At 42.3% G+C, this 26,320-nt stretch overlaps 2 protein-coding genes across 6 annotated transcripts in view; one reads left to right on the forward strand and one right to left on the reverse strand.

Moving 5' to 3' along the window:
* LOC134210865 (uncharacterized) overlaps positions 1–14,605 on the reverse strand; it is a 34,946-nt gene extending 20,341 nt beyond the window's left edge. The window contains exon 1 of the mRNA XM_062687244.1: positions 14,372–14,605. The gene's annotated coding sequence lies outside the window, so the exon portion shown is untranslated. The remainder of the gene's footprint in view (positions 1–14,371) is intronic.
* LOC134205763 (uncharacterized) overlaps positions 1–26,320 on the forward strand; it is a 474,885-nt gene that overhangs the window by 173,528 nt on the left and 275,037 nt on the right. The window contains exon 1 of one of the 5 annotated variants that reach the window (XM_062681336.1): positions 22,656–22,783. The exons of the other annotated variants lie outside the window; for them this stretch is intronic. The gene's annotated coding sequence lies outside the window, so the exon portion shown is untranslated. Of the gene's footprint in view, positions 1–22,655; positions 22,784–26,320 lie in introns of those variants that run through there. 5 annotated transcript variants of the gene reach the window in all.

Raw genomic sequence — 26,320 nt, forward strand, 5'->3', positions numbered from 1 at the left:
CGAAGATTCAGTGGAATTTCCGTATAATTAGCTGATAGATCTTTTCTACATCACGATGAAATCCATAGAATGTTCCGTGAAGATACCAATGATTTCCATGAAAATTCCATACAATTTCTTGTTAAATTTCGAAAAGCTCTCCGTAAAAACTAAGCAAAACTTCATGTGAAAATTGCGAAGGAGTTCCCGTTGAAATTAATAAAATCTCATTGAAATTGAATTTTTGAATTGCAAAGTCGTTCGACAGAAATCAATTTGACCACAAGGCTGAAAGTTTTTTTGTCTTTATTATCGAGACTTTCAGCCCGAGGCTGGCTCGTCTCGCTTTGGCTGAAAGTTGTTTGGGCAAATATGTTGTTTAAGCAAAAAGACTATTTGGTAGAAGCCTACCCGAGCAAACCTTGTGAGCAAATCGATAACTTTTTTTTAATGTTAGTTTTACTTAATTTGATATCTTTTTGTCATTTTAATGGTTAAAATTACAAAACGTATAGCTGAAAAATCTGTGACATCAAATAAAAAAAAAATATTCCTGCTGTCGATGAAAGCAAATTGAACACTGATTTTGATATTGATTCCGATAACAAAATAAGTACATAGTTTGATGTCATATCATTCAACTTAGGTTGAGAGCAATTCCACCGATTCGTTTTAATTTTAGTTCAAATTTGACAGTTCGATGGTTATTTCCCCATCGTGGTTAAAATTTCACCCCGAAGCCGACCCATTTGATTTTTGACAGATTGGTAATTATTTGAAACAAAATTAATTTGGCGCCAACAAAGTTTAACTATCGAACTGTCAAATCTAACCATGTTCCGGAGAAGAATTATTTTTAACAACGGAGAAATAACCATTGAACTGTTAAATTTTAACTAAAAGTTAAACGAATCGGTGGATTGGTTCACCAGCCTACATCAAAATGGGATCAACATATAGGAAGAGACCCCAAAATATAATTGAGATTTTTGTCAATTTTTGAATGGAATCAACTAGCTATCTTGTTTAACTGTTGCATAATGTAAATATACCCATGAATAGCGTTACAAATAAGACAATAAAGCAGTGTTTGCCTAGCTAGGGCATATTGCCCTGCCCCACCCCTTTCCTATAATCAATCATAATAATTCATATTTCTAAACAAATTATGTATCAAATTATTTGATGTCAAAATCAAAATATGTTCACTTGTCATAAGACGAGTTAATACCATCCATTGAATTCCACCACTTAATTGTATCTTGACAGATACGTATTTCGACCTCAAAGGTAAGGCCGTCTTCAGTGTCTCGTACTTGACTTCGACTTACTCGACTGAAGTCGAGTCAAGTACGAGACACTGAAGACGGCCTTACCTTTGAGGTCGAAATACGTATCTGTCAAGATACAATTAAGTGGTGGAATCTAATGGGATGTTATTTACTCGTCTCATCACAAGTGAAGACATTCCACTAAAAGCTCAAAATAATTTTCTTATCAAAATATGTTATTTGGCCGAGAATGTCATTTGGTCGAATAGTTCCTTTGGCTGAAAAAATCGGTTGGTGGAATAGCTTAACAGCCGAATATGCTTTTTGGCCGAAATGGACATTCGGTCGAAAGTGTCGTTCGGGTGAATTGGTCATTTTGGATATTTTCAAAACATTAACGGGAGAATCTTTTGTTCTTCGCCTCAAAAAATTAATGAACTTTCTTAGAAAATTCTTCAAGTTTTTCCAGAATATTCATTTGGAATTTGTTTTCAGATTTTCCATGGGAACTACTTTCAAGTTTCGAGAACTCTTTGGAGTTACCAAGAGTAGCTCTTAGGATTTACCAAGAAAAATAGTTTCAGAGTTTTCACGGGAAAATATTCGGAATATCAACCAAAAGTTCTATTTGAGTTTCTGTTGAGTATTCTTTGAAATTTACACAGAAAATTGAAACTGGTAAAAGGGACGCTTTAACGTTGACTTTGTCAGTCTACATTATTTAAGACGGCTAGTTTTTTTTCAATTTTTCATTAAATTAAAGTTCATCACTTTAAAACAGTGGAAAAATGCTCGGATTTTTTTAGATTTCTTCAGAAAATTCTTTTTTTTTCGATAAGATATTCTTGGGAAATTCCATTGACCAAAAACGACAGACGGCCGAACTGGTAACTTGGCCGAAAGAGCCGTATGTCCTAGCAGGTCATCTGGCCGAAACGATCGTTGGCCAAAAATGCCGTTTAGCCGAAATGGTTTTTCGACAGAATGGTCCATTTGGCCGAAAATGTCATTCGGTCCAACGGGTCATACGTCCAAATATCAATGACTGAACCTCGGAATGAGGATAATATGGTCAAAAATGGCCACTCACTTGGCGAAATAGACTTTTTGTCAATTGACCATTGAACAAAATTCCGTAGCCTCTCTATTTTAAGTCGATACTTGCCCTTAGGCCAAGGGACATTTAGCCAAGTACCATATAGCAAATCTAAACGTTTAACGGAAACTGTTAACAGAATTAATTGCATATTATTCATTTGGCTGTCGGAAAAAGTCGTTTGACCAAAAATGTCGTTTGGTAAGAATTGTAATTTGGTGGAAAATGCCGTTTGGCCCAAGAATGTCCTTTCTGCAACCTTCTTTGAAAAGTGTCGTTCGGCTCAATTGATCATTTTCCCAAAAAGACGATCAGCCGAATAGGTTATTTGACAGAAAATTCCGTTTGGCCGAAAGGGTTGTTTTGCAGAAAAGACATTTTCGGGCCAAATGACCATTCCTACCAAACGGCATTTTCGGTTAAATGATCAATTCGGTTAAAGGATTTTTTCGACCAAATTAACAGTTCGGCTGAATGTCCATTTTGGCTGTATATCGCTTTCGGTCAAAGTACATTTTTGGTCAAACCATTTTCAACCTGCTAACAGTTTCGGATGAACGTTCAGTTCGGCTTAATGGGAATTGGGGAGATGACTTTTGACTTAAGGGATCGTTCAAAAATACCTTACTACAATTTAGAAACAAGAAGGGAGTTAATTCCCACTAAATTTCTTGTTAAAGTAGCGTACAAAGAAAACGAACAATAATTATATATTTTACAGTTGTATGTACAGGGAGGAGGGGGTCAGTGATTTGTGACATATTGTGACAGGAGGGGGAGGGGGGTTGAAAATGCCGAAAAACTATGGACGTTATTTTTGAACGATCCCTAAATGCCAGTATCGACTTGAAAAGTACAGGTTACGAAATTTCGTTCAACGGTCGTTTGACAAAAAGGCCTTTTCAACGTAAATGTTATTAGGCCAAACGGATGGATATTTTTGACTAAATTACCCGTTCATTTTTGAGATTTTTCGGCTTTGCAGTCTGATTTATTAGAACAAATTTTAAAATAATAAAATTCATTATTCAACAAAAATAAACATGTTACAGTGGATTTACAACTCAACACGAGGGAACCTGCCTTCGACCTCTCTGGACAGTCCTGCAACCCAATGCTATGTATTTCGGATGATGGGAGCCCATATTTGGTTCCCAAATGAATTTCAAACTTTTACTACGCCCATTGATTGTTCGTTGCAGCCCATATGCGATCACGTGGATGATGCTATCTGGATTCATTACCAAAATGTGTGTGGATTGAGGACGAAAATGACAACCTGATGCTGACGGCTTTCGACAGTAACTTCGAAGCGATCATCATGATCGAAAACTGGATTGAACGATTGCCTTACTGTACAACAACTCTTTGGTTTATGGTTCAACGTTTTCCGGTGTGATCGTAGCCCTGGAAATAGGAGAAAATCTTGCTTTGGTGGTGTTCTTATCGCTATTGCGATATGTCAGCCGCGTTGTACACACCGTTTGTGGACAAGGCCGAGAACAAATTTGTGCTTCTTCTACGATCAAAGGTAGGAAAGTTATTATCAGCGAAATCTACATTCCATCGGGCAAAAGTCACGATGTAGATCGAATAAGTAACCATGTTTCCGTGAATGAGCTATGTGAGAAATGTTCGTCTGATGATGCTTTTCTAGTTTGTAGGGATTATCACCAGCCACGCATACGCTGGCTGGCTACGTAGTACCCTCTTGGATGGTATGGATTACTTGTGTCTTGGTCAAACAAATAAATTACCAAACATATAATGACAAAAAATTGCGATTCTTCTGGATTATTTGATGACCGTCGACTGGCATCTGATTTCTGCAATGAATGATGTCGGCGAAATGGCGGAAAGTTTTTGCTCTGTTTTGAACGATTGACTTTCTCGCATGTTCCACGAATCCATCCGCCAATTTCTCTTGCTTGAAGCACCAGCAGAAGTTTGAAAAAACTTAGAAGAGTGCGAAATGCTTGCCAAAGACAACTACGTCGTGAATGACCAGCTGCCAACAAGCTTAGCTTTGAGCAAGCTAGTAATGCATACTGCTTTTTGAATAGCACACTTTTCAAATCGTATGTATTGCACGTGAAAATAAATCTTAGACGACATCCACGAGGTTTCTGGAGCTTTGTCAATTCTAAACGGAAAAGCATGACGATCCCATCGAATGTATATCTGACATGCAATAGACACATTCCAGCGTAACGCGACACCATGAGGAGCCGACTTTCAGCGAGAAATTAGGTCTGCATTCGAAAATTAGCCTCGGGGACATATGATTAAACAGGTGTAAAATTATCCTCACTAAATTTCCTTTCTGATAGAATATTCTTTTGAGATTTTCACTTTGAATATGATAAATATAACGCGCTGTATTTCGACGGGACACCATCGCTGAATTGCACTTTTTCGCGTTTTTAAATGCAAGTGCGTTTTTTGGCTCTGGTATAAGGTTTGGATTCTCGATTTATTCTTAGGATTTACCGTATACATCAACAGAAATGAGGTTGTGAATTAAAATCGCGGGAAATAACAAAGATTATAAGAAAAATTACTGAACTTATATCAACACCGCCGCGTTACGCTGATCGACAAACAGTGTTCTGCATATGGTGTCGCGTTACGCAAACGTGTTTATCATTGATAAAATACATATTTCAGCCGATTTCGATGCGACATGTTGTATTCGACACAGGATATTGTCACATTATCTATTGTTGAATGTAGTTCGAGTTGGTGGTCACGATCTGGAGTTTCGGTTATTAAGGTTTGAGGGACTAACCGGCACAAATTTAGAACTGAACCAATTCCATTCCATTTATGTGCATGATTTTTAGCGTAAATATCAGTGGATTTTTCTATCTGTGATTCATATCACATAATCTAGTTATCAAAACGAAATAAATGGTACAATGGGTTTTCCTATTTTTATATTTTTCACACCCAAGTATGATTCAGATCGGTTTATAAGTGCGTGATCAGACGATCGATCTTCCTAGAAGGGAGTTCTATATAGCCTTTTTACTGTAAAAAGTTCTATATAGCCTTTTTACTAAGTTAACCATTTTGATAGGTGATAACGGTCCAAGAAGCTAAGCAATGTTGAAAGGGAATCTTTCTGTCGTTTTTTACTCAACGTTTCTACTGGAACGTGGTCTGTTTTCAACTTCTTATTTATTCCCGAAAAGATTGATTTGCGTCTTATGTCTCAACCAATTTTTATCACAAGAGCGAATGCACTACTTATATGCATTTTTAATCTTTACGCTCTCATCAACACTGCTCAGAAAATAATTACACAATTTTGAAAATATTGTTTATGTCCTGGTGAAAAATAACTTTTTTATTTTTTATTCGTATATTTATTTGGTAGGCACTCTGTGTTCTTAACCGCTACTGTGCCGTGATCTACTGTGGTACTCTGCTGTACAGAATCCACACAGAATCTATTTTTAGATGTCCATAATTCGTTATTGTTGTCGTTGCCAGTCCATATCATCGTGAGTCCATTGTGTTCATTTGTCCATGTGGTGAATCCAGTGATCGTTGCTTTGTTCGGTTACCATTAATCGAAGAACGTTGGAGGAATGCCTCCGAGAAGAACAGTTTTGTCAGTCGTCATCAGGCAGCCGTGTCGGCGAGGCGCGTTCCCCAAAACGCCACCGTACGGACTGTGCTTCTGGCGACTGACAAGGGTTTGGTGGAGGGGCTGGGAATCGAACCCATGACCATTCGCTTATGAGGCGAACGTGTAGCCAACTACGCTACGGGACCCCACTTGGTGAAAAATAATTGTTGTTAACTTTTTTCGATAGGCCATTATTCTTGCAGTGGTTTGGTGAAGTTTTTTGCCTGATGCTTTTCATTATATTTTCGACTGCCGGTGACCAACACACTTAAATTATTTAACCGATATTGACTGTGCAAATCTCTGTTAAAATTCTTAAGCTGAAATATCGACTAAATTGACATATGTTTACGGCTGCTTCTTTGAGTGCTGTAATAAACAAACATTTTTTTCAGCTGAGATATCAGCAAAAATTTACGGACCGAGCACTCGGCTGTGACGATCTCGGTTAAAGAAAAAACAAAATTGCCGAGCTAGTGAGTGCGAACGAAAGGAAAATTAACCAAAAAATAGTGAAAATCATCAAATAAAATGCAGAATAAAAACATGAATTATTCGGCCCCTCGAAGCTAAAGATATGTTTAAGAATCAAGATATAATTTGTATTGAAAAACACGATTGCGGCTTCGTTACGCTGCATGTCAAATAAGCCTTTCAAATAAACGAACAATTGAAGGTGGTAGAAGGAAACCGTGTTCGAGAGCGAACTGTTCGTTACGTTTACTCAAATGAGTGCATGGTGATATTGAGCGCTGAGAGATAGGTTTGGAAAAGCCTCACAATCCATTCGAATAAAAAATAACTCACGTGACTTAATAATAGACGACTCCAATGAGTACTACGCAACACCAAACATTTGTCTTTTATTGGGAGGGAAAAGCCGGCGGGAGTGGAGTTTGGGAATAAAAGATTTATAATTTCTCAAATGCAAACAATAATATAAACATGATCAAATCGTTTATCAGATATGGCCAGTGCTATCGGCAGGTTTTATCCCTTATTTCAGAAGCACATTGAATACGCGACACCATATTTTTGTACCAAGTGTAACTACATGAAAAATGCTCCGATTTGGGATCTTAATACACGAAAAGAAAGCTCTTGACGAGTGCTAAGAGAATCCGGAGTAATTCTTTTCCAGTGTATGTACTTTTTGTAAAGTATTAATTATTCCACTATTTTTGGAACGTGATACCATTTCAATGTCACTAAGTAAAATATCTCATGAAAGCAATACAATGTGCACTCAAAAGGTCGTTAAAACTGTATTTCATTACGTATTCACTAATACATTTGCACCCAAATATGTACGATGGAGCATATTTGTAAAATTTTGATTAGGGAGTCTTTTTAATACTAAAAGTCTGCTACTTTAATTGGCTATTAAACAATATTCCCAAATCATTTTCCAGTAAAAACAATATTTTCTTATTATTCAATATGTATGTTTTCGTGTCCTACAAATGTTGGATCCTGATTTTCAGTTTGAAATTTTGGTCCCTTGGCGTATAAGTGCGTGGATTATGTTAATATCTACTGCATTCTACCGATGAGTCTTGCAAACAATTTCGCATCAATATTCGCATCGAGTAGGACTTCAAGGTTGGAAATCGAGGAAGCAATCCGGGGTGTTCCTGTTAGTATGGCTGAGCTTGGATTATTTACCGTCAATCCAGAAATGGTTTCATTGGCAGCAAAATAAACTAAAACGTTCGTTTGTAGCTGGTCCGGATGGTTTGTCTGTATCTTAGTTGAAATCCTATTTTATGAATCTTCAACTTCGGGTGCAGATCGATGGTTACGTGTCAGCGCCTTTTTCAAATAGGTCTGGTTTGCCACATGCTAGCAATCTTGGACCGCTAATGTTCGTGATTTTCATCATCTTGAGATCATGCTGGGCTCCAGAATGACCATTGATTTGCACCGTTCAGTAATAATTTGAAAGGCAACAAGGCAGCTAGGATTCATTTCTAAGGTGGCGAAAGATTTCTCGGTCCATACTGCTGGAAATCATTGTACTGTGCAGTCGTCCGCCCAATTAAAAAAAATGTGTATCTTGTTTGGCATCCTATTCAGATCGCGTGGTGCTTAAGAAACGAGACTCATACGTTCAGCGCTAAAATCTTTATCGTAGTGAGATCCTGAAAACTTGCCGCCCTATCCTGAAGGATGTCTTTGCTAGGTTTAGACACGGTGGACAACCGACGAAAAAACAGCAATCGTTTTGTTAAGAAAATTATTTTGAGCTTTTTAGTGGAATGTCTTCACTTGAAATATAAGACGAGTTTGTACAATCCCATTGAATTCCAAATCTTAATTGTATCTTGACAGATACGTATTTCGACCTCAACAGTAAAGGCCGTCTTCAGTGTCTCGTACTTGACTCGACTTAAGTACGAGTCAAGTACGAGACACTGAAGACGGCTTTACTGTTGAGGTCGAAATATGTATCTGATAAGATATAATTAAGTGGTGAAATTCAATGGGATTGTACAAACTCGTCTTATGACAAGCAGCAATCTTTGTTTGTTGTATACTATTGTCTGCTGAAACTGATGCCCTGATCGATCTTATATCCATGATGAACTTTCGTGTACCGAATAGATCACTGCGGAATACTACTTTTACTACAACTACGCTACCACCGAACGGTGTTTGGATACAATGAACTGATCTCGGCATATATTCGCGCATTTACGGCTCTCGAAGATTTATTCGAGTTTAACGAACCAACCATACGTTTTGTAAAACCCGATTTACTATTGTTACGATTGTTAAACTAGTAATAAGTTTTTATTTCTATTGAGACTATTTGTCAGATAGACCATCTCAAATACAAATACAAACAACAATGTAAATTATTCGCATGGTTGTTTTTTTTTGTATCTTCATTAATGTGTTTTTTAATTTAATTTAATTTTCGTCAACCGTCGTAGACTAGTACATATAAATATACATAATTTTTTCATTTCTTAATGCTAATATACATAATTTGTGAAGAATTTACCATATATTTATAATAACAAATTAACTAGAGATTAAATAGATGTTATATCTTTTGTCTTATGTGTTGCGATTTCGAATTCTATTAAAATATGTTTTAAGATTCTGCCGAGACATTGTAAAGTCGATAGCTTCGCAGTGTTGATTGTAAATGTTCATTATTCGATTCAAAGGTCCAAATTTGGCATAATTTGTTCGATGATAGTTTGTTATAAATAAGGTGCGATTACGAAGTTGCCTTGAAGGAATATAAAAGTTTAATTTTGATAAGATTTCAGGTGAATCAACACGTTGCGAAACGATATCATTTACGAAGGAAACCATTGCTATTTCACGCCGCTCTTTCAAAGTCTGTGGGTCAATAAGCATGCAGCGTGCTTTGAATGATGGGAGTGGAAATGATATCCAGCCTAATTTACGAAGAGCAAATAGTAAAAATTGCTTTTGTACAGATTCTAATCTCTCTTCGTGCGTGATTGAGAAAGGAGACCATACAATACTGCAATATTACATTATTGATCTAACATAAGCTGCATAAAGTGTTTTAATTGTATATGGGTCATGAAAGTTATAGCAGAAACGCTTTATGAACCCTAGCATGTTATTAGCCCTGTGAATGATTGTGTTGTAGTGGTCTACGAAAGAAAGTTTAGAGTCTAAGATTACTCCTAAGTCTCTCACTCTTTTACATTTTTCCACATTTTGATTTCCTAATGCGATTGAAATGTTTGGTGTTGTTCTTTTTCTGCTAAATGATATTAAGTTGCATTTCTTTACATTCAGTTCTAATAGGCTTTTCTTGCATCATATGTAGAATTTGTCTATTTCATTGCGGAATACATTGATGTCGACTTCATTTCTTATTTCCATAAAGAGCTTCATATCATCGGCATGAATTAACACTTTAATGTTTTTCCGAATGAAGGAAATGTCGTTTACGTACAAGATATAAAAGAGGGCCCAAATGAGAGCCTTGAGATACTCCTGAAGTGACTTGAATTTGTTTTGATTTGTGTCCATAAAATTTTATAATTTGTAGGCGGTCAGTTAGGTATGATTCAAGCCATTCAGGAGTCGTGGTTCAATTCTAATATTGTGTAGTTTAAAAAGCAGCATCGGTATATCAATGCGATCGAATGCCTTGCTAAAGTCCGTATAGTCCTTGCTAAGTCCGCTTTTACATGATTGCCGTTATCCATTGCATTGAATGAAAAGTCTACGAATTGAAGCAGATTTGTTGAGGTCGAGCGATCTTTAAAAAAAGCCGTGTTGTGTGTCAGTTACTCTGTTTTTGATTGGCAAAAATAGCTTCTCGTTGACAATTGCCTCGAAAAGTTTTGGAATGCAAGAGATAAGGGCTATGCCACGATAATTACGTACGTCTGATTTTCGATATATTGGTACTAGAACAGGGCTTTTCCATATTTTTGGGAAGATTCCAGATTTCAGAGACTTAATGAAAAGCCAATATAGAGGAGTAGTGAGTTTTTTTTGCTAATTTTTTAATAAATACTGATGAAATCGTGTCCGGGCCAGGTCCCTTCGAAGCATCCAAGTTCATTAGAGCGTCGAAAATTTCCTGGACTTGAATTTGATTTACAACATCTCTGAAAAATTGTGGATGAAACGCAAAATAATCGCGATCGCGATCTTCTTCCGAAAATGTAGTATAGATGTCTTGGAAAAAAATGACAAATAAATTACAGTTTTTTTTCGAGCTATCGCCAACATTTTCGTCGAGGTGCATTACAGATGGGAAATTGTCTGATATTAATTTTGTTTTACGTAATTGAAAAGTTTTTGGACAGGACTTTATTTCAAGCTCAATTTTGAATTATATTCTTCAAGTGCTTTACTCATGACTAGATTCATCTGGTCGCCGATTTCCAAATATTTCGCTAAGTTTTGATCACTCTCTTCTTTCTTGTAGATTTTATGTGCTTTTTGTTTGCGATTTTCAAATTTTGATTTGACTATTGTACCAGCTTGGACTTTTGTATTTCTTTGTCGTCGTTTTTCTTAAGTGGAATTTCTTGTTCAATTATTTGCTGTAAAGTTTCGTTAAAAGTGTATGCAGCAGTATCGATGTTTCCTTCATTCCTTATAATTGACTGCCAATTAATACTATTTAATCTTAGTTTAATTCTTTCATAGTCTGCTGAATGGTATTCGAAGACTTCCTCGTACTCATAGTCGTTGGGTCTTTGGTGGGCGTGAATGATTAAAGAATATTCGATTGCTGTGTGAAACGCTTCATTTTTCCACAATGGATTTAATGATTCAGTCACACAGAAATCTTCATATACGTTAGTTAATAAAAAGTCCAAATAGCATTGCTGTCTGTTTTTATGTGGTTAATTTGATTGCTTCCAAGTTTAGAGGTTGAATCGAAAATAAATTGCAATGTTTCATTGTCCCCAACGACTGGGAGTAGAATACTTTCATTTTCAGAGTCCAGAATGAAATCGACATTGCGTCGGATAAAGTCACCATAGATGTGAACTTTAACCTCTGGAGGAGTTTTACATTAAGTACAACACAGAGACATTGTTGATGTTTTGTGAACTGTTTACCAAGGAATGGTCCTGCGCTATTGGTAAAAGTCACATCACAACTCAAGTAAAATTGAAATTTTCTTCAGCAGCAATCTTTCCAGTTCCTCAGTTGAAATAATGAAGAAAAGCTTTATGAAAGGATTGATGAGAAAATTATTGTCAATATTCTTGTGGACTGGGTCTTGTTTCGAACTTTAATGTTTAATAATAGTGCCGTGGTTAAGTACAAGGGCTCTTGATCTGAACGTCGTGAATTCAAATACCACAATGCGCATTTTTAGCTTTTTGATAGTAAGTCCTAATAATCGTATAATCGTTTTTATTTTATGTTTATAATAAATCGTTGGAATAAGATTGAATACAGTACTAAGTAAAAATGGGGAGAGAACGATATGGCTTTAAGAAATGCAATAAACATATTCCTAATTTGATGAATAGTACACGATTTATATTCATGTGTATCATAGTGACAACCGTGTATATCGATGGTACTGTGGTATAGCAAGCTTTTATCGTTCCAGAAATCCAGCTTAGGATGTTTTGCTTTTTTACACGCAAAAACAGATTTTGATCATTGGATCTCTGGATTGTAATGAGCTGTCAAGCTAGTTTTCAATAGGAACCAATGGGACTGAATTCCGCGTCGAATGCAACTTGTTGCGAACAAATAATGCTTATTGTACACATACACACACGTACAGCCACAAACAACAAGTTTGACCTCAAGAGGAAGGCCGAAAAGATGGCTGAAAGAATACCTTGGACCGTTCCACGCGGAGATAGGGTCAATACCGATGATGTATAAGTTGGATCTTGTTAGTCTACATGGAAGAAAGCATTTCGAGAATTACGATTGTTTTTCCAGAAAGTCCAAATGACCCTTTCGGCCAAACGACCCTTTCGGCCAAACGACCCTTTCGGCCAAACGACCCTTTCGGCCAAATGACTTTTGGCCAGATGTGTTGCGAACTGATGGTTTGTTCGGCCGAATGGGATGGGCAAACTTCCCCATCCTTTCGGCAAAATGGACCTTTCGGCCAAAACGACCCTTTCGGCCAAACGACCCTTTCGGCCAAACGACCCTTTCGGCCAAATGACCCGTCCTGAGCAGCACAAGTCGGACAAAATGGTTGCCGTAACTTGATTGTGACTGAATGTGGTCAAATATGAGTTGCAGTAACTTATTTGGAACATGTGTGCTGGGGTTCGGCCAGATGGGTTTCGGCCTAATGGTTTGTTTGGCCTAGTGGCATTTGGCCGACTGGGTTCCGCCAAACGACCCTTCCCTGATTGGAAAATTGCTGCAGAATCTTTAAGATGATTGAAATGAAGATCTGGCGTTTATAACGTGCAAAATCACTTGCAATTTCGTGATCGTCACAATCTTTGATTTGAATGTTTTCATTTTACTTTTTGTTTTTTTTTGTGTCTTGTCATGGTACGTCACAAAAATCCATTCAATAAACCTATCACCTATCGGCGCATCTTACTCATGAACTAAAATGGATATTCATCTTATAAATGGATCAATCAAGTATCTCAAAAGCTTACTTTAGGTAATCTACTAGTCAATCAGCCTTAAAAGGTTCAATTACCCAACCTCAGAGATTGGCAGCATGGTAAGCATTTTCAATGCTACTTGTTCGCATCAACGAGGTAATTGATGATTGATGTTACAAATCGATACGCTTGGTTTTCCGATTCAGTCCGCGATCCATCCATAATTGAAGATGTTTGTGTTTTTGCTCAACTTTGTAAGCTTAAGAAAAATGCGGTAGCCAAACGAGCGCTTCTTGATAAAGTTGAAACTTTCAAAAATCTACCAGAATATGCAAAGCTCCAAAATGGATTAAAATTTAAATTGTTTTTTTTTTATGATTTGGAGAAATGGTTTTCGTGAAAGTTGTCAATCGTATGTTGATAGCATTTCTTATTGAGGCAGTTGGAATTTGTATTCCACTGCATATTAGAGCGTTTATATTTTCGTCAAAAAAAACTTAAATCTGCAAAGTGGGCGAAAAGTTGTAGCCTCTTCTTCACTGTTCCGTTATTAACTCAATCTAGTGAAAGACAACGATGGTGCAATATCTCGACCGCTTTTTTTCCCCGAAGCAGAAAAGGAAAACCACCCCGCTCCGGCACGGGAGGTTTGAGGTCTCGGAGCTTATTAAAAACTTTTGTTCCTTCCACTGCCGTTACTGACAACGTGCAATCGTCGGTACTGCAATCATTCCCAGCCAGGGAACTGTCGTCCATTTCTATTCCGACCGACCGGCCGGCCGGCCGGCTTGGTTAGTTTGGTTGGTAACTGCCTTCGCATTCATCGCCGCTATCGCCGACAGTCGCAAGATGTCGTCGTCATATTTTTGGAGTCGTTTGAATACGGTATGGTAGATGGGCAGTACTTACCTACCGAATCAAATTCAGAAGCAGAAGCGCTCTTATCGGCCCAGTACCGGCCTTGCGACAGATGCAGTGTGGTTGCAAATGGATTCATTTGTTCCTTGGCTTTTGGAACTGTCCTGGGACCTTGGGCACGGCTATGGGGAATGACGATTCGAAACCGCAGTGATTTTGAGAATGGTTCTGTGCGATAGACAGTTACTGCGCACTGATGGTTTGAAGAGGAATGGTCTTACGACGGTAGGGTAGAATTGATAAGATAGGGCGATTATTGAACAAATATTTTGAATTTTCAATCCGTCACCGAAAATTGAATTCTTATTCCCGTTTTCAAATGCATTTTCTGATCGAACGATTAGTTCTAATTTATTACCACTGACAACCAGCAATTACAAACTCACTCCTTAAATAAGATGAAAATAATACTCACAAGTAGACAATCAGATGCTTTTTACGACACTTAACTTCCAAGCACCGTGAACGGAATCACTTTCACTTCATCGAACTTTTCCAACCGCCGGAAGGCACCCCAAAAAAGTTTCTCAATTTCAATTCGTCTACTCTACAGGGTCGAAGCTTTCCCAAGAGCGCGGTTACGGCAGGTTTTGCGATAAGAAAAGCCTTCTCACGCGACTCACGGCCCGGACCGTACTACTTGTGGCGAGCTGGCCATTCCAGTCCAATTTCCGGTGGTCCACATTATTCGAATGCGGTAATTGAATGGATCCGGATGGTTGACAAACACAGACAGCAAAAAAGAAATCCCAGGAGGGGAAACCTGGCAAGTGCAGTTCACACTTTTCCACAGTCGCTCGGAGTGTGGAACTAACGACGCGTGCACCTGTTCGCTCTAAGGACCATCAGTTGACGTACGTCGAAAGAAGATGTCATGCGTCGGTATGAACCGTCTCGAAGCACATCCTAATCCGCTTATGCAATGGGGATTACACAGTACCGATGTTGTGTTGGTAACCAAGCCACAAACGTTTGTGTACGATGAATGTCGGTTAGTTTGGCTTCGTGTCACTTCTTTGTCGATTCTGGAATTCGTTTGATCGGTGGATGGAGCAGCACCTTGCACATGACATCTCTCCGGAGTCCAGCTGTGGGCCTGTGGGCTGATTTCGATTGTTTATTTCCTGAGTTCGTTATCCCGTTTTCAATTACTATTCTTCGCAGAATTGTTCGGTTCGGATGAATGTTTCTGAGTGAAGAGCACATTCCCTACGGACGAAAACACACTAACAATTCGATTCAAGTGGAGAATCAGGTGATATTTATAGCAATATATCCATATTTGTCAATACAGCAGTAAGGGTATGTGAAGAATGTTTTGAAAATGGAATTGACAGGCTTTGGAATTCTCATTCATATGATTTTTTTTTCCAAAATTAAACGATGGATGATGAACTCGTTAGCGCCTTCTTCCTTATCTGACAAACTTTGTCAGACGATTGTATGTTCACGGCAAGTTTTAAGGCTTAAAATAATTAAACCAAATTATCACATTAATCGCCTGAAGTGAAAAATTGCGATGTGAAACCTGCTACCTATTGCGACGCATTGTGAGAAACAATCAGTTTGAAATGGTAAAATAAACAGCATTTAATGTTTGCGAAATGTGGGATTTTGGGATCGTCGTAAAAGTTGAAATTCACTACACCAAAGGTTCCCTTCTAAAATTAAAGGAGAACAAATCTGTAATTGCGTGCTTGATTGAGAACTCTGAAGTTAGGCATTGCAAACCCAAAATCGAATTTCTAATCCAAACCCAAATCCAAAATCAAATACTATTCATAATCCCTATTCAAATCCCAATCCTAAATCCTAAGCCAAATGCTATTCAAAATACTAGTTCAAATCTCAATCCCTTTCCATATCCAATCCAAAACCTAATGCAAATCCTAATACAACTACTGATCGAAATCCTGATCCAAATTTTAATCGAAATTCTAATAGAAACCATAATCCAAACACTTATTTCAATCCTAATCTACAGCCTAATCCGAATCCTTATCGAATTTCTAATGCTAATCTCGGATTCCGGAGGCTAATCGAATTCCGGAGGGAATCCTAACCGGATTCCGGAGGCTAACCGGATTCCGGAGGGAATCCTAACCAGATTCAGGAGGGAATCCTAACCTGACCGGATTCCGGAGGGAATCCTAACCTAACCGGATTCCGGAGGGAATCCTAACCTAACCGGATTCCGGAGGGAATCCTAACCTAACCGGATTCCGGAGGGAATCCTAACCTAACCGGATTCCGGAGGGAATCCTAACCTAACCGGATTCCGGAGGGAATCCTAACCTAACCGGATTCCGGAGGGAATCCTAACCTAACCGGATTCCGGAGGGAATCCTAACCTAACCGGATTCCGGAGGGAATCCTAACCGGATTCCGGAGGGAATCCTAACCGGATTCCGGAGGGAATCCTAACCGGATTCCGGAGGGAATCCTAACCGGATTCCGGAGGGAATCCTAACCGGATTCCGGAGGGAATCCTAACCGGATTCCGGAGGGAATCCTAACCGGATTCCGGAGGGAATCCTAACCGGAATCCGGAGGGAGTCCTAACCGGATTCCGGAGGGAATCCTGACCGGATTCTGGAGGAAATTCTAACCGGATTCCGAAAGGAATCCAAACCGGATTCCAGAGAGAATCCTAACCGGATTCTGGAGGAAATTCTAACTGGATTCCGGAGGAAATTCTAACTGGATTCCGGAGGGGAATCCAAACCGGATTCCGGAGGGGAATCCAAACCGGATTCCGGAGGGGAATCCAAACCGGATTCCGGAGGAATCCTAACCGGATTCCGGAAGGAATCCTAACCGGATTCCGGAGGAATCTAACCGGATTCCGGAGGAATCCTAACCGGATTCCGGAGGAATCCTAACCGGATTCCGGAGGAATCCTAACCGGATTCCGGAGGAATCTAACCGGATTCGGAGGAATCCTAACCGGATTCCGGAGGAATCCTAACCGGATTCCGGAGGAATCCTAACCGGATTCCGGAGGGAATCCTAACCGGATTCGGAGGGAATCTAACCGGATTCCGGAGGAATCCTAACCGGATTCCGGAGGAATCCTAACCGGATTCCGGAGGAATCCTAACCGGATTCCGGAGGAATCTAACCGGATTCGGAGGAATCCTAACCGGATTCCGGAGGGAATCCTAACCGGATTCCGGAGGAATCCTAACCGGATTCCGGAGGAATCCTAACCGGATTCGGAGGAATCTAACCGGATTCCGGAGGAATCTAACCGGATTCCGGAGGAATCCTAACCGGATTCCGGAGGAATCCTAACCGGATTCCGGAGGAATCCTAACCGGATTCCGGAGGAATCTAACCGGATTCGGAGGAATCTAACCGGATTCCGGAGGAATCCTAACCGGATTCCGGAGGAATCTAACCGATTCGGAGGAATCCTAACCGGATTCCGGAGGAATCCTAACCGGATTCCGGAGGGAATCCTAACCGGATTCGGAGGAATCCTAACCGGATTCCATAGGAATCCTTACCGGATTCCGGAGGAATCCTAACCGGATTCCGGAGGAATCCTAACCGGATTCCGGAGGAATCTAACCGGATTCCGGAGGAATCCTTACCTAACCGGATTCCGGAGGAATCCTTAGCTAACCGGATTCCGGAGGAATCCTAACCTAACCAGTTCCGGAGGAATCCTTACCTAACCGGATTCCGGAGGAATCCTTACCTAACCGGATTCCGGAGGAATCCTAACCTAACCGGATTCCGGAGGAATCCTAACCTAACCGGATTCGGAGGAATCTTAACCGGATTCCGGAGGGAATGCTAACCCGGATTCCGGAGGAATCCTAACCGGATTCCGGAGGAATCCTAACCGGATTCCGGAGGAATCCTAACCGGATTCGGAGGAATCCTAACCGATTCCGGAGGAATCCTAACCGGATTCCGGAGGAATCCTAACCGATTCCGGAGGAATCCTAACCGGATTCGGAGGAATCCTAACCGGATTCCGGAGGAATCCTAACCGGATTCCGGAGGGAATCCTAACCGGATTCCGGAGGAATCCTAACCGATTCCGGAGGAATCCTAACCGATTCGGAGGAATCCTAACCGGATTCCGGAGGAATCCTAACCGGATTCCGGAGGGAATCCTAACCGGATTCCGGAGGAATCCTAACCGATTCCGGAGGAATCCTAACCGGATTCCGGAGGAATCCTAACCGGATTCCGGAGGAATCCTAACCGGATTCCGGAGGAATCCTAACCGGATTCCGGAGGAATCCTAACCGGATTCGGAGGAATCTAACCGGATTCCGGAGGAATCTAACCGGATTCCGGAGGAATCCTAACCGGATTCCGGAGGAATCCTAACCGGATTCCGGAGGAATCCTAACCGGATTCCGGAGGAATCTAACCGGATTCCGGAGGAATCCCAACCGGATTCCGGAGGGAATCCTAACCGGATTCCGGAGGAATCCTAACCGGATTCCGGAGGAATCTAACCGGATTCCGGAGGAATCTAACCGGATTCCGGAGGAATCCTAACCGGATTCCGGAGGGAATCCTAACCGGATTCCGGAGGAATCCTAACCGGATTCCGGAGGAATCCTAACCGGATTCGGAGGAATCTAACCGGATTCGGAGGAATCCTAACCGGATTCCGGAGGAATCCTAACCGGATTCCGGAGGAATCTAACCGGATTCCGGAGGAATCCCAACCGGATTCCGGAGGAATCCTAACCGGATTCCGGAGGAATCCTAACCGGATTCGGAGGAATCTAACCGGATTCCGGAGGAATCTAACCGGATTCGGAGGAATCCTAACCGGATTCCGGAGGAATCTAACCGGATTCCGGAGGGAATCCTAACCGGATTCCGGAGGAATCCTAACCGGATTCCGGAGGAATCTAACCGGATTCCGGAGGAATCCTAACCGGATTCGGAGGGAATCCTAACCGGATTCCGGAGGAATCCTAACCGGATTCGGAGGAATCCTAACCGGATTCCGGAGGAAATCCTAACCGGATTCGGAGGAATCCTAACCGGATTCCGGAGGAATCCTAACCGATTCCGGAGGAATCCTAACCGGATTCCGGAGGAATCCTAACCGGATTCCGGAGGAATCTAACCGGATTCCGGAGGAATCTAACCGGATTCCGGAGGAATCCTAACCGGATTCCGGAGGAATCCTAACCGGATTCCGGAGGAATCCTAACCGGATTCCGGAGGGAATCCTAACCGGATTCCGGAGGAATCCTAACCGATTCCGGAGGAATCCTAACCGGATTCCGGAGGAATCCTAACCGGATTCCGGAGGAATCCTAACCGGATTCCGGAGGAATCCTAACCGGATTCCGGAGGAATCCTAACCGGATTCCGGAGGAATCCTAACCGGATTCCGGAGGAATCCTAACCCGGATTCCGGAGGAATCTAACCGGATTCCGGAGGAATCCTAACCGGATTCCGGAGGGAATCCTAACCGGATTCCGGAGGAATCTAACCGGATTCCGGAGGAATCCTAACCGGATTCCGGAGGAATCCTAACCGGATTCCGGAGGAATCCTAACCCGGATTCGGAGGAATCCTAACCGGATTCCGGAGGAATCCTAACCGGATTCGGAGGAATCTAACCGGATTCCGGAGGAATCTAACCGGATTCGGAGGGAATCTAACCGGATTCCGGAGGAATCCTAACCGGATTCCGGAGGAATCTAACCGGATTCCGGAGGAATCCCAACCGGATTCCGGAGGAATCTAACCGGATTCCGGAGGAATCCTAACCGGATTCCGGAGGAATCCTAACCGGATTCCGGAGGAATCCTAACCGGATTCCGGAGGAATCCTAACCGGATTCGGAGGAATCTAACCGGATTCGGAGGAATCTAACCGGATTCGGAGGAATCCTAACCGGATTCCGAAAGAATCCTAACCGCATTCCGGAGGAATCCTAACCGGATTCCGGAGGAATCCTAACCGGATTCGGAAGGTATCCTAACCGGATTCCGGAGGAATCCTAACCGGATTCCGGAGGGAATAATAACCGGATCCCGGAGGGAATCATAACCGGATTCCGGAGGGAATCCTAAACGGATTCCGGAGGAATCCTAACCGGATTCCGGAGGAATCCTAACCGGATTCCGGAGGAATCCTAACCCGGATTCCGGAGGAATCCTAACCGGATTCTGGAGGAATCCTAACCGGATTCCGGAGGGAATCCTAACCGGAGTCCGTAGGGAATCCTAACCGGATTCCGGAGGGAATCCTAACCGGATTCCGGAGGGAATCCAAACCGGATTCCGGAGGAATCCTACCCGGATTCCGGATAGAATCCTGCTCAGATTCTGGATAGAATCCTGCTCAGATTCCGAATGGTATCCTGCTCGAATTCCGAATGGAATCCTACTCGGATTCCGAATGGAATCCTACTCGGATTCCGAATGGAATCCTACTCGGATTCCGAATGGAATCCTACTCGGATTCCGAATGGAATCCTACTCGGATTCCGAATGGAATCCTACTCGGATTCCGAATGGAATCCTGCTCGGATTCCGAATGGAATCCTGCTCGGATTCCGAATGGAATCCTGCTCGGATTCCGAATGGAATCCTGCTCGGATTCCGAATGGAATCCTGCTCGGATTCCGAATGGAATCCTGCTCGGATTCCGAATGGAATCCTACTCGGATTCGAATGGAATCCTGCTCGGATTCGACTGGAATCCTGCTCGGATTCCGAATGGATTCCTGCTCGGATTCCGAATGGAATCCTGCTCGGATTCCGAATGGAATCCTGCTCGGATTCCGAATGGAATCCTGCTCGGATTCCGAATGGAATCCTGCTTGGATTCCGAATGGAATCCTGCTTGGATTCCGAATGGAATCCTGCTCGGATTCCGAATGGAATCCTGCTCGGATTCCGAATGGAATCCTGCTCGGATTCCGAATGGAATCCTGCTCGGATTCCGAATGGAATCCTGCTCGGATTCCAAATGGAATCCTGCTAGGATTCCAAATGGAATCCTGCTAGGATTCCAAATGGAATCCTGCCCGGATTCCGAATGGAATCCTGTTCGGATTCCGAATGGAATCCTGTTCGGATTCCGAATGGAATTTTTTCTGATATCCGATCTGGATGTCAGCGATCCGAACTCTCCTCAACATACGATCGGATTTTCTTTGATTTTCGGAAAGGTTTTTTCTTTAAATTAGATCTGGATTTTCTACAAAATACTTTCTGGTCTCTCTTCGAAATCTGGTTCCGGTTATCTTTGAAATCCGGTTCGTATTTTCTCCGATATCCGGTTTGAATTCTCTTCAAAATTAAGTCCGTATTTTCGTCGAAATCTTTCCGGATTGAATAAAATTTGGTTGGGATTACCTCCACAATGATCTGACCCTTTGTTGCTGCGACCAGGAACTGGAACAGGGCAGTGACGGGGACTGGAACTTGTAAAATTTGTTTCCTGAATTTGAATATTGTTCATTGCGAATTCATTCAGCCACATTAGTTGATTACAATTTATCAAAATAATTCTCAATGCCGCATACCCTCACGCAGAAGTTTGTACTTCCATGACTGAGGGTGCAAGCACCCAGCAGGACAAATTCCGTTGTTGAAATTGTAAAACCCCTCTATTTCACCCACCCGTATGCAACTGGTCGAAGTTGAAGTTCAGTTTCCAAAGTGCTGCCACCTACCATCGCAAAATCCGGATTCACCTGCCCTGCAAATATTTTAGACGAGCAGAGGACGAAGGTAATCGAAACGGATAATCCCCAGATTGGGATCCTGCCCTGTCGACATCGTTTCGTTCCGATCAGATAAGCGGCATTCTGTCAGAGAGCTCGAGCCAAAGTATGCATGAATGCATGATGCGAGGAAGTATGTTTGAACAAATTTCAATATGTATCTTCCTGAAATAACGCTCGCAGTGAGATGCATAAATGCAGTCAGTCGCAACTCGGTGCATAAAACGAAATCAATACTTGAAGGTAAATAGTTGTGCGACGCTTTTAGAGTAATCACTTGCTCGTTTGCTACACTTAAGTGATCTTCTGATTGCTGTCTTTTAGCCTTCGCGTTTCATTAAGGGGCGAAAAACATAAAAACCTTCGTTTTGACAGGGCGTTTTCCGGTGAACAAAACGGTTGCAAAATGTGATGCGATAATGGATTTTCATCGGCTCCTGCAAGCCGAACCCATTTCCGGTTGCTCATTTTCCTGCTATTTTGTTGAAAGGACAACCTCCGCTTTTGTTGGCGTAGGTAATGAGTGAGTGGCGTGCAGAAAAAAAAATACTCGCGACTTAGAACCCATTAGAGCTTCCGTCAACGAGCAACACCCAGGTTGACTATAATGATGCGAGTATTCAAGGGCAAGATTTTTCGTCGTAGATGGGAATGTTTTGAGCCTGAAAAGGTTGAGAACAGATTGATTAGAGGAAATGGTGGTTTTCGAATATGACACTTCGTTAAAAGGTGCAGCATATCGCTTTTAGCATGATTTAGGTTCATTTTATTTAACCATCCTAAGATATTTAACCGACAATAAATGGGGCAAATCATATTCGAAACTTAAATGAGTTGCTTAGTAATGAACAACAAAAAATCCTGAAGAAGTTGAGCTAAAAAGCACTAAACTAACATTCATCATCGTTTCTTTTTTCCATTTCAGGTAAACGATTTCGCACCTTCCTCTTCAACGGTGGAAATTCCTCAACAACCAACAAATATCCAATTCATTTTACAAATTCCTCACCCGAGAATCTGCTCTTCAACCCTCACCATCGCGGGATTTTTTCCACACCAAATTAATTCCCCGTCAGTAGCGGAGAACGACAGATTAAACGAAGGTAAGTGGGTTTTACACCTCCAACGGTCGGAAACACCTCGCCAGAGAAGAGCATTTAAAAAAAGAAACATTTTCGCATGGTCGTTGTCCTAACCCGACGTCGCTCCAAAGTGGCAATGATCTTGGTAGGAATTTCTCTCTACGAACCTTTTTTTGGTCGAACTGTTTAACAAGCAACCCAAAAGTTAAGCTGGCCGCTCGCACCAATTCAAATTTCTTAAAGCTCAGAAACAATATTCACAACGAACACGATTTAGCTCCACCTTGCTGCGGCTCGTGGAAACCGACACCTGCTACCGGGTGCGATTCAGCGAGGTGGTGGCTGATGATGGTGCGAAGGAGGATTGCCTCTTTTTATTATTCGGTTAACAAGTTAACTTTCCGACCACGGTGGAGGGCGAAAAAATGGGCAAACAGTGAAAACAAATGTGCGAAAAATAATGTTGTACTTAGTGGATACCCATCGTTAGGCACCCTCTTGAATGGGCTTTTGTGAAAGAGACGGTTTGAAATCGAATGCAGTGATTTGTTATTGTAATTATGAAAAATGAACTTTCAAATTGAATAATCAACATACATCAACCAATGACCCATACTTATGGCACGTTGTTGGAGTTATGAAGTATCATTCAGAAACCACACGATTGATTGTTTTTAAATTCTGATGATCGCCATGTTGCTACTGAAAACGAGGAGTGAAATGAACATAAATTGAATTCGATCCCATAATAATAATGATTACAGTCAGGGGGGTGGCAGTTCGGATCGGTTGATTATTTTGTTGGCGCTAATTTACGATCGCATGCCAAAGAAAGACGAATGCATTTTCAAATAATGTGAGCGTCGCCGTTGGCTTTGGCTGCTTCGAGGTGGAAAAAGTGAACGCACCATTGCCGCTCGGAGCAGCAGAGTCGCGCTAATTATGCACTCATCATCGGTAATGTAATGGAGGAAGGAAATTGAGGCCGTTGGAACTGGTGCAATAGGGTGTTTCGTAATGTTTTCTTGAATGGATAATGATGCCTTCTCAATGAAATGGATTTGTATACAATTAAGGGTGCCTCAGGTTGCACTGACCATGGGACGTATGAAGCGATGTGGCATTCAAAAGGCGGCTGTTGTGTGGTTTCCGCGCAGAAAATGTGTCCTCTTGGCGCGTGTCCACATGCTAACTCACTGTGTGTTTATTCTTTATGTAACTGTTGGATCGATCCACTCGAGGGACAAAAAACTATAAAAAACTCTATTGGAAACACATTTAAAGTTTATTCTTTAATCCAAAACCTGTAAAATTGAAATTGGTTTGATCAAAATGAGGATGTTTCATTGAGCATCATAAGCATTCACTTGTAAATCCTTTTACTAATTTGAATGATGTCTCATCAAGACATCCTTCGTGAAACCACATTTTTGGTTGGTCTAAATTAACTTTCGGTTCAATATGATTGTAATTGAAGTTACCCAAAAATATTGTCTTAAGTATACATTCTATATTTAAACTGGATCAATCATAACTCGTTTCGTAATAATTCAAAAAATCCTTCTAGGTTTACATCAGATTATAATTCACCTGCGAGAGATCGGCTAGTACCTGGTGCTGGGAATTTGGTTTCATCAGTACCCGCTAAACTGCGGTGGACGACGGAGGTCCTTCGTAGCTTAGTAGGGCAAGCACCTGTCAGGCGCACTGGGGCCGTGGGATCAACCCCCACCGAAGGGGCGGTTACCCTCCAATACCGTTTCCGAACTAAATCGATCACATGTTGGACAGATGCATAAGCAAGTTTCAGACATAGTAATTAATTTCCACTCTGGGTGGCTTCATACCCGCCATATAGGCAATTAACTTTGAATGTACTATAATTCACCTTCCATTCGCAAATCTTTTTTAACAAAAAAAAAATCAGTCAAAAAAATTCCGAGCAGGATTCCAGTTGGAATCCGAGCAGGATTTTTTTCGGAATCCGAGCAGGATTTTTTTCGGAATCCAAGCTGGATTTCATTCGGAATCCAAGCAGGATTCCTCTCGGAATCCCAGCAGGATTCCCCTCGAAATACGAGCAAGATTCCCCTCGGAATCCGAGCAGGATTCCCCTCGGAATCAGAGCAGGATTCCCCTCGGAATCCGAGCAGGATTCCCCTCGGAATCCGAGCAGGATTGCCCTCGGAATCCGAGCAGGATTGCCCTCGGAATCCGAGCAGGATTCCCTTCGGAATCCGAGCAGGATTCCCCTCGGAATCCAAGCAGGATTCCCCTCGGAATCCGAGCAGGATTCCACTCGGAATCCGAGCAGGATTCCACTCGGAATCGAGCAGGATTCCACTCGGAATCGAGCAGGATTCCACTCGGAATCCGAGCAGGATTCCACTCGGAATCCGAGCAGGATTCCACTCGGAATCGAGCAGGATTCCACTCGGAATCCGAGCAGGATTCCACTCGGAATCCGAGCAGGATTCCACTCGGAATCCGAGCAGGATTACACTCGGAATCCGAGCAGGATTCCTCGGAATCGAGCAGGATTCCACTCGGAATCCGAGCAGGATTCCACTCGGAATCCGAGCAGGATTCCACTCGGATGTCGAGCAGGATTCCACTCGGAATCCGAGCAGGATTCCACTCGGAATCCGAGCAGGATTCCACTCGGAATCCGAGCAGGATTCCACTCGGAATCCGAGCAGGATTCCACTCGGAATCCGAGCAGGATTCCACTCGGAATCCGAGCAGGATTCCACTCGGAATCCGAGCAGGATTCCACTCGGAATCCGAGCAGGATTCCCGTCGGAATCCTGTCGGGATTCCCGTCGAAATCCTGTCGGGATTCCCGTCGGAATCCTGTCGGGATTCCCGTCGGAATCCTGTCGGGATTCCCGTCGGAATCCTGTCGGGATTCCCGTCGGAATCCTGTCGGGATTCCCGTCGGAATCCTGTGAGGTTTCCTGGCGGAATCCTCTCGGGATTCCCGTCAGAATCGTGTCGGATGGATTTCCGTCGAAATCCAGTGTGGATTCCCGTCAGAATCCTGTCGGGATTCCCGACAGAATCATGTCGGGATTCCCGTCGGAATCCTGTCGGGATTCCCGGAGGATTCCCTTCGGAATCCTGTCGGGATTCCCGTCGGAATCCTGTCGGGATTCCCGTCGGAATCCTGTCGGGATTCCCGTCGGAATCCTGTCGGGATTCCCGTCGGAATCCTGTCGGGATTCCCGTCGGAATCCTGTCGGGATTCCCGTCGGAATCCTGTCGGGATTCCCGTCGGAATCCTGTCGGGATTCCCGTCGGAATCCTGTCGGGATTCCCGTCGGAATCCTGTCGGGATCCCCGTCGGAATCCTGTCGGGATTCCCGTCGGAATCCTGTCGGGATTCCCGTCGGAATCCTGTCGGGATTCCCGTCGGAATCCTGTCGGGATTCTCGTCGGAATCCTGTCGGGATTCCCGTCGGAATCCTGTCGGGATTCCCGTCGGAATCCTGTCGGGATTCCCGTCGGAATCCTGTCGGGATTCCCGTCGGAATCCTGTGTGGATTCCCGTCGGAATCC

Source organism: Armigeres subalbatus, chromosome 1 (genome assembly GCF_024139115.2).
Source record: "Armigeres subalbatus isolate Guangzhou_Male chromosome 1, GZ_Asu_2, whole genome shotgun sequence".
Lineage (NCBI taxonomy): Eukaryota > Metazoa > Arthropoda > Insecta > Diptera > Culicidae > Armigeres > Armigeres subalbatus.